The 13,187-nt window shown below is 55.7% G+C and overlaps 1 long non-coding RNA gene across 2 annotated transcripts in view; it reads right to left on the bottom strand.

Moving 5' to 3' along the window:
* Positions 1–339: 339 nt before the first annotated feature.
* Positions 340–13,187, bottom strand: part of LOC125618297 — a 14,029-nt gene continuing 1,181 nt past the window's right edge. For both annotated transcript variants that reach the window (XR_007349544.1, XR_007349545.1), the window contains exons 2-3: positions 1,715–1,855; positions 340–1,557 (exon numbers count right to left, since the gene is read on the bottom strand). This is a non-coding gene — a long non-coding RNA (uncharacterized LOC125618297). The remainder of the gene's footprint in view (positions 1,558–1,714; positions 1,856–13,187) is intronic.

Below are 13,187 nucleotides of genomic sequence, written 5' to 3'. Positions count from 1 at the left end.
TCACCTTTGAAGCCTCATCATTCCGGCTCTGAGCCCCCCTTCTGTCAAAGGAGCCCTTGTTTCTGCGGCTCCATCAAAGGGGCTGAGACAGGGGAGAAGAGCTGACGGTTGGGCCCAGGGCCAGGCAGAGGGGGGCTAGTGGGCAGGGGCTGGGAGGGGGGATCCCCATCTGCCTGTGCCCCCTGAGGAGTCTACGGCTATGCTGGGGGCAGATACTCTTGAAGGGAGGAGGGCAGGGGGGGTCTGGGGGTCCTCAGCAGCCCCACCCCCTGTGGAAGCCACTAAGCTTCCAGCCCCTCTGCCCCAAATTGCTTGGCAGCGTCCCTGCCTAGTGTGGCCATTTCTAAAGATGATCAAAGCATCCTAATTAACGCCGTAATTGCCGCACTGGGGCTGGTGGGGTGGGAAGAAGCAAGGGCGGGGGGCGCTGGAGTGGCCCAGAGAGGAAAGCGGGAGATAAAAGGCCCCACAGTGGCCCAGTTCGGGGAGCACGGGCCCCAGCAGCTTCTGACGCTCTCCCAGACCCCTGTCCCTGCCTGCTCAGCCTGTCCAGCATTGTTCTCAGTTGCTGTGACCCTGATCTGGCAGGAGGGAATCTGTCAGGAAGGGCCACAAATGAGCAGCTCTCCTGGAATGGAGTCACCACCTGGGGCAGGGTGTGCCCTTTGGTCCTGCAAAAAGCCTGGGGCCAGAAAAACACCTGGCACCCCAGTTAATGCTGGCAAGCCCAGGGCCACTTTGGTGGGAGTGTTCAAACGCAGGAATCAGTGCACCCTGAGAAGCAGAGCACTGTCAACATCTCCCCGCACACTAGGATATGTGTCCCTCGTCCCTCCCCAGTTACCACTACACTTCCTAAAGAAAGTACCCCATCAGGAATGTCGGGAAAAGCCATTTAGGTTTGGATTATGTGGGTTTTTGAATGCTGGGAATCACTCATAATCGCCTGAGTCTCTGTCTATCTTACAGGGTATCTTTTTTTATCCATGATCTTCAAATTCGTGGCAGAGAGGGTATGAGCTCAACACAGCCTGCATTTGCCCCTTCAGCTGCTTGGACCCCAGCAGAGCACATGTGGGCCTCTGCCCTGCCTCTCTGCCTCCCCACCTCCCTTCTGCCCAAACTCCTCTTCAGGGCAGAAGGTCAGAGACGCAGCAAGACCAGGAAGTGTGGGCTCTGCCTACCATCCCTTCTGCCCTGACTCAAGGTAAGAACCCAGTCACTGCCACTGGCAGTGTGGATTGCAGTTCTGCCCAAACGCCACCCCTGCATGCTCTGGCTCCTCTGTCCACTTCCTGTTCTCATGTGAGGGCCCTCTCCTCTGTGTATACCTCACCCCCAGGTCCTGGTCAGTTCCATCCTCCACCTCAGGTCACCTCCTGAGACCGCATCTAGATGCATACCTTATGAAGTCATCTTGTTAAACCTGTGGGCACGTGTTCCTTCTCTGCTTCTGCCCCAAGATGTGATGGAGACAGTCACTGTCCCTGTAGTTCCTCTTATTCTCTATCATGTAACCTTCCACCGAGCAGTCTTTTCTACATTGCAGGATGTTGCCTGTTTTGAGGGGTGTAGTGTCTCACAGTCCAGGTGAGTGGGCATCCAACCTCTCCCTAGTGGTAGGCTCAAGGCCCCTGTCAGAACCCAGCTGGTCCCCACAGCCCCTCTTCCCAAGTGAACAGGAGAGAAGCCTCTGCAGCAGCACAACCCCTACCTCCACTTCTGCAGCCAGTGGGACAGGAGGGCTGGATCCGCAGAGGAGTCAAGGAATTCTCCGGCGAGAGGAAGAGGATGGCATTTCAGTGTCCAGTTGGAGCTCACTGTGGCCAGAGGCTCAATGACCAGCCAGGGATTCCTGGAGTGGAGGTGTGGTGAGGACTGCTAAGTGGGGAGGGGACGTCTAGACCCCACTGTGAGGCTCCTGGTCCCTCAGTAGTTGCAGAAGGCAATCCCATAATTGACCCCCAAGTGTGAATGAGACCAGTGGCTTCAGGCTTTTGGGAACCCTGAAGTATGGGGTAACAAAACCCAGAATGGTCTGGTGTCTTTGGCAGCACGTTGCTAAAATAGACCTGTGGGGCAGGTGGACTAGCCACAGAGTTTGTGGGGGTCCCAGTGCAAATAAAATGCAGGGCTTCTGGACCAACATTTAAGAGTTTTCAAGACAGAGACAGCAAAGCATTAAACCAAGGCAGGACTTTCTAGAACAGGCCTCGTGCCCAGGGCAGCCCTGAGCCAGCCTTCCATCGTGGGAGGCTGGGACCGTGGGCACTGCACCTGCCTGGCTAGACAGCAGTTGAGCTGCCACGGGACCCCCTGGCCCACGCTAGTCCAGAGCCCAGTGCTCCTTCCTCTCACCATACACCAGAGAACCCAGGGTGAAGGAGGGACCCCTACTCACCATCTCATCCCTAATCAGAGCTTCTGAAGCTTGACTGAGCTGGGGGAAGGGAGAAGACTTGGAATCAAGGCAGAGACTGATTTCATTGGCTAGCCCCCAGAGGGAGAAGGATCTAAGGTTAGAGCTGTGGGTAGAGCTGGCTTTGAATCCAACCTGACGTTGGGAAGGGGATCTCTGACCAGCGTGGCTCAGGGCAGTACCTGGGAAAATTAAGTTATTTCAAATCTCCACAAACCAGTTAGAGCCCCCTGCCGTTGTGAATTTGGTCATTACTGCGGCAGGGCAGCAGGGCAGCAGGCCTTGTCTGTCCCATCCCTGAGTTGCCCTGCAACACACACACACCTGGACCCAAGCCTGACCCTGTGCATGTGCTAAATGGCCCTCTCCCTGCTAGAGGCTGCTTCTGTCCCCTGGGCCTCAACCTCAGCCCGGTTTTTGAGGTCTGTCCTCCTTGCTGACTCCCCTTCCACACAGAGGCCCATTAGGCTTCCATCTCTCACACCCACACCTACTCTGCCTGGCCGAGGGCCACCATCCTCAGCAGGTCTGGGCATTCCTCCCCTCTGAGACTGAGTCAGGGACAGAGAAGCAGCATCTGTTCATTTGTTTTAAAGAGACAGCATCCTGCTAGGTTACCCAGGCTCAAGCTCAGCCTCCCGGGGCTACAGGTGCCTGCCACTGCACCTGGCTCAAGACACTTTTCTGAGGGGCTGCGTGCTCTCAGCACTTCACAGGTTTACTTCCAGCTGCAGGGAAAGAAGGCAGCTCAGAGTCGGTCTGGCCTCCATCTCCTGCTGGTCCCATGTCCTCTCTTTGCTCTTTTTTTTTTTTTTTGTGTGTGTGTGTGTGTGAGGGGAGGGAGGGGGTGGGAGGGACACAGAGGGACCTGGAAGAACTTTTGGTGATGATTTCTCTTCTCCCCCCACTTGCCACCTTCCCTCCAGGTCCCAGGTCTTCTGTCTGGGAGCAGAGTTGACCCATCTGCCACCTGCAGGCCCTCCCTGAAACCCAGGTTGTCCTCTGAGGTCACAACGGTTTCCCTAGTTTCTCCCACAGGCAGCAACAAAGTCTTGGCCCCAGTCCTCCCATTTCAAGGAGAGGGAGTGGGAAGGAAGAACCCTGGGCCTTCTCACTCTCTGGAAAGGCCAGCAGGAAGTTCCTGTGGGCCCAGGTGGGTGAGCCCCGGCACCTTCTCTTGTATTCTGAGGATGGGGAGCCTGGGCCTGAAGAACTTGGAGGGGAGGTTCAGGCTGCCACCCTTGGGCAGAAATGACTATGCAGCATCTCTACAGGTGTCCTTCTGGAGAAGGACCCTGTCTGCCCCCCCACTTAGGACCCTAACCTCCTGGGCTATTCTAATGGGCAACAGAGAAGTGGGAGGGAAACCTACCCAAGATCACCCCAGCTGCCTTTGGGGCAGTGTCCCTAATCAGCACAGTGGCACCTGTAGCTCTGCCAGTTCTGTGACCACCAGAGGGGCCTCCTAGGCACAAAGTGGCCATTCGCTGGCCTCTGATGCATTGAAGCGTGAGGAGAGGCTGCCGTGAGTCTTCTTATGAGGAGAGGCCACTCAGGCGGAGATTCAGAGCTTGAGTCTAGGGTTGATTGCACCCGCGTGAGCCTGACAGCCTGCAGGTGTGCAGTTGCAAGTCAAGGAGCACCAGGAATTGCCAGCAGCACCAGAAGGCATCAGAACCTCCCACAGAGGCTTGGAGAGAGCAGGGCCCTACTGACTGGTGATTTCAGGCCTCTGGCCTCTGTCTTAAGCCCCCCAGCTGGTGTTAACTTGTGACAGCAGCCCTAGGAAACTAACGGACTTCTCCCCTGACCTCATGTTCCTCTGACCTCGTCTGGGAGATGGGATAATAACACCCAGCCCGTTGGGAAGTTAGAGTCAGTGAGTGGGACTTCCTGCAGTGCTCCGGGTCACTTTGTAAATGTATGGGAGTGGCTAGGACCCTGTTTCCCTGCATGAGCTTGGGAAGGGCACTGGGCCTGAGCTTGGGAGGCATCAAGGGAGATGGAGGAGCCCAGAAAATGAGAGTAAGGTCATGAGGGGGCCCAGGTGTGTGCAGCCCCGCCCTAGAGGCTGGCCGAGCAGGGCTACCTTGCTCATGGGCCTCCCTGGGCTTGCCTGTCTTTCTGGTTTTCTGCTTTGCTTCCTTGCAAAAGGAAGCCTCACTTGGTGACTCAAGAGGACACTGGAGAGGCAAAGGCGCTGCCTGGGAGGGGGAGCAGGGGATGCCCCTGCAGGCTGCAGGGCCTCGGAGAGGGGGCTGGTCCTGGAATCTGCATGCAAGGCTCCAGTGGCCAAGGAGCCCCCGCTTCCCCCTCCCTTCTCACCTAATATCCTGGACACTGGCCACAGGTCACGAATGCATCTAGACCACGGCCCATGCCACCAAAGACCCCTGTTTAACCTTGTGATTGAAAGAATGCGAACCGCAGTCCTGCCAGTTCCTTTTCTTCACCCTCAGGTCTCCCTCCTCGTCATCGTCTTTTCTTCCTTTTATTTATCCTTTGCATGATCTCTTTTTCTTTCCCTTTTCTCAGCCTGGCTGTGTCTCTGAAATTTGCTAACTTAGCCGCTTTCATCTCTGTTACGTACTTACACATCTTCCTACATCACAGGTTCTCTTTGGTCGACATTTCGTTAACATCTCACGATCTTTCTAGAAACATCTCCATGAAGAAGAGACCTTCGCTGGAGCCAGGGTCCCCTTCAGGCTTACTTCCTTTCATTTTCTTTTGTTAAATAGACTAAAATTAGCTTTAATAAATTTGATTAAAAGTTTTCACGAAGACCCCCTCCTTATAGAAACAGTTCTGTCAATCTGTGCCTAAACTTCTATGTTAATGCAAAAAGATTTTTGTCATGGTGGCTATTCACTAGTAACAATTTAATATTGAGAATATTAAGCTGCAATTGAGACTTACAGTTACTTTGTTTTGGGGTTTGCTTCCTTCTTGGTGCTTTCCTGTATTGCTTGAATTCTCTAAAATTATTAGGTAGCATTTATACAAATATCAAACATTGAAGGTATTAAAAAAAATGTGCAGGGCTGGGGTCGTGGCTCAGTGGTAGAGCACTTGCCTAGCATGTGTGAGGCACTGGGTTCGATTCTCAGCACCACATATAAATAAATAAAGATCCATTGACAACTAGACATTATTTAAAAAATAAAAAAAAATAGTGCAGACACCTAGTGGAAATCTTATCAACAACAGAGTTTGTTTATGCAATATTTCACCCCAAAAATGTTTACTAATGTCGTCAAATAAAGGCCATTTCATGAAGTTACGATGTATGAAACCTTCACCATAACTGTTTAAGTCTGACATTGTCAGACCCATTTTACAGATGAGGTCACTGAGGCTCTGAAGGTTGGGTTGACTGACCAAGACCACACTGCCAAAAATGGGAAAAGATATGAAACTTGGTTCCACATGCTGCTAAAGGTCGCACCCCTGACCATCAACCCTGCCTCCTGAGTCCACTCTGCAGGGCTTGGAGCACGGTTGGGAGCTCCTGACTACAAAACCTGCAGCAGTTTGCCAAGGTATTGACACAAAGTTTGAAGGTTGTGGAAGGTTCTGGAAACCAGAGGGTTGGATCATCCTGAGGGAGACCTTGCTGTGAGGCAGATGGGGGAAGGAGTTACAGGAGGAGGGAGGGAGAGCAGCTTTAATGACAGCTAAGGGTAGAGGTCTGCCCACGGCAGACACAGCAGATGTTGGGAGACCAGAGTCCTGGAGGGAGAGAAAGATGAGAAACCAGGGCCCCAGGCCCACAAAAGTCTCCCCAGAGTCCCTTCTGCATCTTGCACCCCAGATGGGTTGGACACCTCAGAGCCCCAGAGGTCTGGGAGCCCTCCTGGGGTGCCCCAGCCACTCTCCCCCTTCTATTAGGTTGCCAGGCACAGGGCAGGAGGGGCTGGACCTCCACCAGGGGCCTCTCACTGAGGCCTCACCCACTCTCCAGCTGGCACATCCAGGCCTTGCTTAGAGCTCCAGCCCCCCTTGCCCAGGGTCCAGCAGAGCCCTGTAGCCAGGGCAGGCACCAGAGGGAGGCCATGGAGGGTGCAGGGCGGGCACACAAAGCCAATAAATCCCCTAAGGCAATTACAGCAGTGAGGGAGGCTTAAACAGGGCACTTTGCCTGCTGCAGCCAACCTGTCCCTGTGCGCGTGCGCTCTGTCTCTCTCTCTCTCTCTCTCTCTCTCTCTCTCACACACACACACACACACACACACACACACACACACAGAAGCCGGTACATTTGCAGGGTAATGGCTTCACAACAGCAGGCATTATCTGCAGCATCAGAGGTGGCCCAGCTGGGCAGGACAAGCTGGGGAGCCAGAGCCTTAGGCTGGGTCTGGGGGATCCCAGAAAAGGAGAAGACAGGTGCCCACAGGCTAGAACCTGGGTCCCTGGGAACCCCAAAGCAGTGGAGAGCATGTATGTGGGCTGCAAAGGGCTTAGTGAGGGCCAGGGCCAGGCAGGTGGGCAGCCCTCCCTTTGCAGCCCCAGCCCCTTCCCTTTCTGCTTCCAAGGCTGAACGTGGGCAGATAACCAGGAGCACCAACTGGGGACCTGAAGAGGCCTGTACTCCTGCCTGGCCTCAGAGTCATGTCCTTTACTCAGCCTCAGGCTGCTGTATCAGGCAGCCTAAATCGAGGGGCAGAGGATAATGAGGGGACAAGGGAGCGGGAGAAAGGAGGACTTGCTTTGTGGGTGTGGCGTTGGGGGCAGGTTTGCACAGTTGATGGGTCCCTCTGTGACGGACAAAGGAACCAGGGCTGGGCTGCCTGGCGGTGTTGGGGGTAGGGTGCTCAGGAGGAAGGACAAAATCCTCCCCAGATCAGGAAATTGAAAAGAGCCACCACCTGAATCCTCAGAAAAGACCTCTGAGTGCCTGTTTAAGGCTGGGACAGAGAGGGCTGACCTTCCCCACACCTCCCCTAGGTGGGGCTGGCAAAACCCCAGTAAAAAAGTGAGACAAGCTGCACCTTCCAGGACTCTTGGGACCCCAGGATTCATATTGATGTGGGGGTGGGGCTGGTCTCCAGGGTCCCTAGTGTCCTGGCCAGGCCTGGCATCTGCTGTGGGGGTGCCAGCTGGAGAATCATGCCTGTCAGCCTGACAATAAAGCCGGGCTCCGTGACTCCGGCAGCAAAGATCATGCTGCCCACCTGCGGGCACACCCAGATTGCATTTGCTGAAATCAATTGCTGGAGAAAATAAATCCTGCACACATGATTAATGGGAGGCAGGGAGGCGGGCAGCCACCACAAGGAGCCGCTGGGGAACAGAGTGACAGTCAGGCATAGAGCCAGCAGAGATGCTGGGCCTCCAGGAAGGGGTTCTGACAACTGTGTGACCACCACAGCCACCATGGCTCTGCACTGCCACTGCACAGGGGCCTGGCTCTGGAGGCCCGCAGGGCCCTGTGAACCTGGGCCAGCCCCAGCTTATTCCCCATCCTTTCAGGTGGTACCGAGGGGTCTGATCCTCAGCTTGGAGCCCTCACCTGGGCCTGAGGTTCCCCCATGAACCACAGTAGGGCAGAAGTAAAGCCAGGGCCTTGAGAAAAGGAATAGGGGCAGGGGCAAAAGAGTTTCCCACAGGCCAGCTTCGAGGCCTTGAGCAAATCACCGCCCATCTCCGAGTCTGTCTCCTCGTCTGTTCCATTGAGTGAATACCAGTACCTCCCTCACAGAGTGTTGAGAGGCCAAATTGAGCACCCCCCGACACACATACCATGCAAAGCACCTACTAGGGTGCCCAGCACCAGGGGGCTGTCCCAGACAACAAAGGCAGAATTCAGTCTATGGTTCTCCAGTTCATGGTAGCTGGACCAGGGTACAATCCCTGCCCTCTTGGAGTTTATGGGCTGATGGTCAGCAATCATTAAAAAGAAGGCAAGTCACTTCAAATGGATGAGTGCTATGAAGAAGCATGCGTGTGGTGTGCAGTGCTGGGGATCCAGCCCTGGGCCTTGTGCTAAGAGATCTACCACCGAGCTACACCCAGCCTTCTCTTCTTCCTTCCTTCCAACAGCACATCGTTTTCTCTAGAAGACTACACAGGAAGCGCCCCTCTGGGGGTATGTGTGGTGGGAAACCAGGGGGTGGGAATGTCAGAATTTTAATTTTGACCTGTAATCCCAGCAGCTCGGGAGGCGGAGGCAGGAGGATCATGAGTTCAAAGCCAGACTCAGCAATTTAGCGAGGTGCTAAGCAACTCCGTGAGACCCTGTCTCTAGGGATGTGCCTCAGTGGTCCAGTGCCCCCGAGTTCAATCCCTAGTACTCACCCCCCCAAAAAAAGAATTTTTATTTTTAATTGCTTTGACTTTTGAATCATGCGGATGTATGTGCTACACCTTTTAAACGAGTTTCTTCCCGAAGGGTAGAGGGCTCCAGGTGGAACATCAGCCAGCCCTGAAGGAGCCCGAGGAGGGAGCTGGTCCCGAGAGAGCGCGCCCCCACGGCCTGCCCCCAGGCCGGGCGACCCGAGTCTGGACAAGTCCGGCGTGGGCACCGGGAGGGGTGGAGGCTCAGAGGAAAGAGTCCGCAGCAAGTGTGGCCCGGAGCGACTCTGTGGGCGGGAACCGGAGGGACCAGAAAAATTGACCAAGATGGGGGCTGGAGTGGCACCTAGGGGCAGGACTCCGGTGGGACACTCGTCCCACAGTGTGGCGAGGGTCAGCCAGAGGAGGCAGAGGGCTGAGGCCAGGGGGCAAGAGGCGCCGAGCANGGGCAAGGAGGCGCCGAGGCGACGTGCGGCAGGGCAGCGGTCTGCCCGGCGCCGCCCCGCCTGCGTGCAGCGGCGGCCAAGGCAGCTCCCCTCCCGACGCCGGCCCCGCGGGTGCTGCGGCCTGGGGCGCCTCCTGGTGGCTGCGTGCGAGACGCAGGCCTTGAAGGGCTGGGCAGTGGGGGGCAGCGGGACGCAGTGCGGGCGGTTCGGGGCCCAGCAGGTTGAGGGCTGGCCCCAAACAAAGGACCACATCACCGCTGGGCAGCTCAGGGGAGATCTTGGGGCAGCTGGAGGGAGCGCTCAGTGACTGCAGCTATTCGGGTAACCATGGGCGGAAGCCGGTTCCAGGAGCGCTTCTCTGCAGGACAAGCCCCCAACCCCACGCTCGCAGGCCTATTCAGTAGAAGGGCACAGCTGCTCTGCCTTGGAATTTTCTGGGGTTCAGAGAGATGAACCTACTGCTTTTTCTGCCCACGCCGTGATATTTCCACTGTGTACCCACTTACCCCCCAAACTGGCCCTCCTTGTATCCAATCACCCCCTCCCTGATCACGCCACGACTCTGGGCAACCCAAGTGGGCAGACCCTAGATTGTAGGGTCCCTTTGTCAACATCTTCTTAAGAATTTCAAGGCTGGGGATGTAGCTCAGAGGTGGAGCGTTTGCCTGGCATATGTGAGTTCAATCCCGGGCTACACACACAATTTCAAGACAGTGACAGCAGAAAACCAAACCAAGTAGAAGCTGTCTGAGGGCATCATCCCCAGAGCTGAGTGGGGCAGGGCTCGGGTTGCAGGCCCAGGTGATGCTGAGAGGGGGGAGCTCAATGCACTGAGCCTCACAGGAAACCCACTCAGCAGACGAGGATTCTGAGGCAGGAGAGGTTGTCAGCTTATTAGGTGAGTCAGGATCCCAGCTCTGAGCATGTGCAGACCCCTCTGAGGAAGAAAGAGGAGGGGCAGAAACAGGCTCTAGCTGTCCTTTTGTTTTGTTTGGTATCAGGGATTGAACCCAGGGGTGCTCAACCACTGAGCCACATCTCAAGTCCTCTAGGGCCTTGCTAAGTTGCTGAGGCTGGCTTTGAACTCACCATCCTCCTTACTTCAGCCTCCCGAGTCTCTGGGATTATAGGTGTGTGCCACTGCACCCTGCTGTAGCGGTCATATTGCTTACACAGACGGGCCTGTTGTGGCTGGGGAAATAAAATTAAAAGTAAACTTTGAAGTTCATGGGCCCTTCCAGTTCTAGGCATATGAAGGGATCCATTCAGAAGTTTTGTGCCCTTGGAGCCATTATCACCCTACTCTATTTAGAGGGACAGCAGGTCACAGGTTGGAGCTAGCATTTGAACCCACGCAGGGAAGGCCTTCTTGGGGTGCCAGGTGAGGCTGAAAGGTAGTGAGAGGACTGGTGGCTCCTGGGGTGTCTGTTTTGATCTCTGCTGGCCCCTTGTCTTTAGGCAGCATTGTTGCCAAACCTTGCCCTGAGCTGGCTCCATCTCCTTCAGAGGCACCCTGACCTGTCAGCCCTGCCTCAAAGTGTGACAGAAGCTCAGGGTTGGAACTTGCCCTCTGTGCTGGCCCCTGTCCCTCCAATCCCATGAGGGCCAGGATCCGCTCTCCTCCAGGAAGCAGTCTGCCCAGGAATAAGAGCCCTCCTTATGGCTGGAGGCGCTGCCCATCAGTAAGCCACTTCCACCAGGACTGCCCTGGTACCCAGTGCCCTCCAGGCTCAGGAAGAGGGATGTGAAAGGGCCAGCTATAAAGCCCTGCCTCCAGCCTGGCCTTTCTTAGTGGGCTGGGGTCACAGCCCCCACTAGGAGTCTGGGTCCCTCTGGCGGCCCACCTTCTGGCCCCCAGCAGACAGCACCCTGGCCTGTGAGTGCAGGCTCTCTCATCCTGCCTCCCCTCCCTCCCAGTCTTTGTCTGCTTCTGTCCCTCTATGTCTTCTCTCCTTAGCTTCCTCTCTGTGCCACCTCTGCTCTAGTGTCTGTCTCCCTGCCTCTCTCAGACACCTCTGCCCTTCTCTCTGTCTCTGGAGCTTGCTTCTCTTCCCGTCTCCCCGCTCCCTCCCTCTGTGTCCCTTACCAGCCTCCTTCCCAGACCTTTCTGGAAACCCCCCAGCACTCCCTGGCCTTTCCCAGGGCTCCGTCCTCCCAAAGCCCCCTCTTCTCTCCAGCTCTTCCCAGCCTTTCTAGGGTGGCAGGAGCACATTTCTCCCTGTCCAGGCCTAATATCTTAATGCAAGGCCATTACTCACCCGGAGTCCAGGCAGGGCAGGCCTCGCCCCTCCTCGTTTGTCATCCAGAGTGAAACCTCCTCGCTGTTCCTTGGGGATCAGATTAAGGGACTGACAGGCTGCATGGCTGCCAGCAGGGCCTGCCTCCTCACTCCTCCCGCCCCAGCCCCAGGCTCTGGGTCCTAGAACTGTGGCCCAGGAGGAGGCTCTGGGTCTTTGAGTAGGGGAGGCCTGGCACCCCAGAGAGTCCTGTTTCTGCCTCTGCTTCTCCCCAAGTACCTGGCAAAGGGTATGGGGTACAGGCAGCCTTTCTGAACCCCTGGAGACTAAAAATAGGATGGCAAACACTCTAGATGGTCCTTAGAGCCTGTTCAAAGCCCTGTATTTACTTACTCAATCCTTACAACAACCCCATTAGACAGATCTTATTACTATCTCCACTTTATAGAGGCTCAGGGAGTCTAAGTGACTTGTCCAGGACCACACAGCTAGTGAACTCTATGCTTTGTATCTTTATTAATTTTTCAATGCTGTTTGTGGGAGAGGGACTAGCGTATCCTGGTTTTACAGTTGAGAAAAATGAAGTGTCCACCCAGCTCTTGAGTCCTCTGGCATGGCCCTGTGCCCCACTATGGTCCTACCTTCCTTACTGAAGAGAGGATGCACTCAGCAGGTTGCAGAGTGGGTGCGATGGGAGCAACTTTGGGGGAAACAGGAATATGAGGCTCCCTGGTCTGCCCTGTCTTGCCCTTTAGCCTCACTGTGGGACCACATCCTCCCCTGGGGCTCTTGGTTTGCAGAGATAGTGTCCAGGGTAACACACCATCACCACACCAAAGGTCTGAACATCTACTACCTGGAGTTCAGGACCTACAACTCAAGAACTGTATTCTATGGGAGGGACAGTTCCTGTTGCTGCTTGGACACCAACTCTGTACTCACTACATCAGCCTGGTTCCCATAGTAACCACCAGCTTGCTGTCTCCTAGAAACTAAGTGGTCCTCAGAGGGGGAGGCAGAATAGCAGAGCGGCTGACTGAGGCCAGGGCACTTGGACTCCAATTCCCACTATGTCATGTTCTAGCTGTGAGGTTTCTAGCAAGTCATTTAACCTCTTTGGACCTCTGCTTTCCCATCTGTGAAATGGGGATGAAACTGTTAAAGGGTTAAGCATGTAGGACAGACTCAACAATCTCTGAAACAGTGATGGGCCAAACCAAGGTGTGGAACAAATGGGAGATAGCCAGTGATCATGGATCCTGGTGGGAGCAGAGGAAGGTGAAGTTTGGATTCAGGATGGGACCCTTGGTGTGGGTGAGCCTCCTCAACACCAAGGACCCCAACTTGCCCATCTGGACTCTGGACTCTGGCCACCTGGACTCTGGCCCTTCAGATCACCACAGCCTCAATGTGGTGTTTTCTAACCAAGCGCCAGAGCCCAAGCTCCCGGCAGAAGGGAGTCCCGTTCCTCCAGCCCAGGAGGTTTAGACAGTTGGGACAAATGCCAAAGTGTCCCAGACCTGCTCTCAGCCGGCTCGGAATTAGCAGCTTTTCTGGGTTTCTCGGCACGGTTACTCGGGGGAGGGTCGAAACGGGGAGGGGGGTCGACCACCAGGGGAAGGTGCAGAGAAGGGCAGGGGGTGAGCGGCTGGAGCGCCCGGACGTGGGCCCGGGTAGGAGCGGAAGCGTCTGACCCCGTGTGTGCAAGGGTCTGACCCGGGACAGCCGCCCACCTCCACACTGCGGTGCCAGGCCCCAGGTGCGCACGGCGCGGGCGGAGGGAAGGTT

The sequence above is a fragment of the Marmota marmota genome, unplaced genomic scaffold (genome assembly GCF_001458135.2).
Source record: "Marmota marmota marmota unplaced genomic scaffold, marMar, whole genome shotgun sequence".
NCBI classification, from domain to species: Eukaryota; Metazoa; Chordata; class Mammalia; order Rodentia; family Sciuridae; genus Marmota; species Marmota marmota.
This window is presented reverse-complemented; position numbering and strand designations above follow the sequence as displayed.